The sequence below is a fragment of the Lucilia cuprina genome, chromosome 6 (genome assembly GCF_022045245.1).
Source record: "Lucilia cuprina isolate Lc7/37 chromosome 6, ASM2204524v1, whole genome shotgun sequence".
NCBI classification, from domain to species: Eukaryota; Metazoa; Arthropoda; class Insecta; order Diptera; family Calliphoridae; genus Lucilia; species Lucilia cuprina.
Genome location: NC_060954.1, coordinates 4,122,772 through 4,125,997, shown reverse-complemented (window position 1 = coordinate 4,125,997; position 3,226 = coordinate 4,122,772).

The window sequence follows — 3,226 nt, the reverse complement described above, 5'->3', positions numbered from 1 at the left end:
AACATAAAAGTGCGTTTTTCTCGAAAACTATAAGAGATACAGCAAAAACAAGCGTAATCTGTGATCACTTTTATTTCATACTAAAAACCGATATTTTGAGTGAAAACATAAAAGTGCGTTTTTTCGAAAACTATAAGAGATACAGCAAAAACAAGCGAAATCTGTGATCACTTTTATTTCATACTAAAAACCGATATTTTGAGTGAAACCATAAAAACCGATATTTTGAGTGAAAACATAAAAGTGCGTTTTTCTCGATAACTATAAGAGATACAGCAAAAACAAGTGAAAACTGTGATCACTTTTATTTCATACTAAAAACCGATATTTTGAAAGAAAACATAAAAGTGCGTTTTTCTCGAAAACTATAAGAGATACAGCAAAAACAAGCGTAATCTGTGATCACTTTTATTTCATACTAAAAACCGATATTTTGAGTGAAAACATAAAAGTGTGTTTTTCTTGAAAACTATAAGAGATACAGCAAAAACAAGCCGATATTTTGAGTAAAAACATAAAAATGCGTTTTTCTCGAAAACTATAAGAAATACAGCAAAAACAAGTGAAATCTGTGATCACTTTTATTTCATACTAAAAACCGATATTTTGAGTGAAAACATAAAAGTGCGTTTTTCTCGAAAACTATAAGAGATACAGCAAAAACAAGCGAAAACTGTGATCACTTTTATTTCAAACTAAAAACCGATATTTTGAGTGAAAACATAAAAGTGCGTTTTTCTCGAAAACTATAAGAGATACAGCAAAAACAAGCGAAAACTGTGATCACTTTTATTTCAAACTAAAAACCGATATTTTGAGTGAAAACATAAAAGTGCGTTTTTCTCGAAAACTATAAGAGATACAGCAAAAACAAGCGTAATCTGTGATCACTTTTACTTCATACGAAAAACCGATATTTTGAGAGATCTGTGATCACATTTATTTCTTACTAAAAACCGATATTTTGAGTGAATACATAAAAGTGCGTTTTTCTCGAAAACTATAAGAGATACAGCAAAAACAAGCGTAATCTGTGATCACTTTTACTTCATACGAAAAACCGATATTTTGAGAGATCTGTGATCACATTTATTTCTTACTAAAAACCGATATTTTGAGTGAAAACATAAAAGTTCGTTTTTCTCGAATACTATAAGAGATACAGCAAAAACAAGTGTAATTTGTGATCACTTTTATTTCATATTAAAAACCGATATTTTGAGTCAAAACATAAAAGTATATTTTTCTCGAAAACTATAAGAGATACAGCAAAAACAAGCGAATCTGTGATCCCTGTTTTTTCGCCCTAAAAACTGATATTTTGATTGAAAATATAAAAGTGCGTTTTTCTTGAAATCTATAAGAGATACAACCGATATTTTGAGTGAAAACATTAAAATGAGTTTTTCTCGAAATTTATAATAGCTACTGCAAACTGTATAGTATTAAAAAAATACAGATTATTTTAGTTGCAAAATTATTATATTTTTTTATATTTAAAATTGCCGTTTTGCAAGCCTATTTGTACTAAAATTAGTGTATATAAAAATATTTGTGATACAATTTGAAATAAAAAACTTAAATCAATTTTAAAGAAACCAAAAATATTGGCCGATATTTGTGTTATGGAATGACTAAGACATATGTTATCAATCTGTAATGAAAGAAAAGTAATAAAATTTTATATTTTTCGAATGTCAAAACTAGTGTTTACCTCTTTGTGATTGCTTTTCCCCTGATACAATTGTAAAACGTCTTTAGTTTTGGCTGTGGTGCAAATGACTTGATTGCATATTGTGTAATAAGCAAACATATGGATTATAAGTAATATATAAAAATTTCCAGCTAAAGATAATTGAAAGATATCCTCTTTGCTATTGGTACTTAATATAACTCTAACAGTGCTTACAGCTGCTATGGAAATGGTTATGAGAAAATGTATTTGCATGCAAAAGGCTAAAGGACTAATGAAGCTATTCAAATGTTGTAGTAATTTGATAAGTTGGAAATATATAGCACTGATATTTGTTGGTAAATTTGTACCATTTTCCAGCTGTCGATTTAGTAAATAAAAACATTTATTAATATAGCTTATTAAGGCCGCATGATGTAGTAATATATAGTGTTCCATAGTTAATTGGCTGCAGATAAAATACACTTCTAAACTGGTCCATAAATCACTAATGGAGAACAGATCCTTAAAGTAGAAATACATATTAATCGAATGAGGCATTAAAAGCCCAATACTAAACAACCATAATTTTTTAAATTTTTGATTGTCCTTCAGATATTTATGATTATCTATATAGGTCGTTTGAAGTTTTAAAACTTCGCCTAACCATTTGTTCAGTTCAATATCTCTTTTATTACACATAATAAGGTTTAAAAAAGCCAAAATTAAACGTATTAATATCATACTTATAAGTGATATTTTAAATATAATATTATCTTCATTTATGCCACTTATGAAGAAATTCCAAATAAATGAATTAAAGATTAATAAAACATTTATAATATTGATTATTTTCACATAGATGCGAACACATTTGTATTGTTTTAAACGTCGATTTTTAAAATCGACAATTAGTGTAGTATATCCTAATAGTATACATTGTATTTGCAGAAAATTTAATAACCAGTAAGACCAACGTCTCATATTAAGTTTGGTAAATGAACTGATATCAATACTTTTCAAATTATAATATACACTTCAAAGTGAGGGCGAGCTATACATCCGGACATAAGTGGTAGAAATGTGTTAATTTGTTAATTAAATAGTTTTATATATTATATCCCAGCAAAAAATAACAAAATAATTTTTAGAAATTTATATTTTCATATTGACATGAATAAAATGCGGTGGTCCTATATTTTGTATTATGTGGGAGGTGTCGCACCATCCAGTTATCATCAGGACTGTAGCCTATAGTCGAAACTATCGTTTATTGTTGGGACATTAGTCTCTAATGGGGACCAGATATACGGGAATACAGTCGTTAGTCGGGGCTATAATTTTTAGTCGAGACCATAGTCAATAGTCGAGACCATAGTCTAAAATCCTTACTATAGTCTATAGTCGTTACTATAGTCTATAGTCGGGACTATAGTCTATAGTCGGGACTATAGTCTATAGTCGGGACGATAGTCTATAGTCGGGACTATAGTCTATAGTCGGGACTATAGTCTATAGTCGGGACTATAGTCTATAGTCGGGACTATAGTCTAT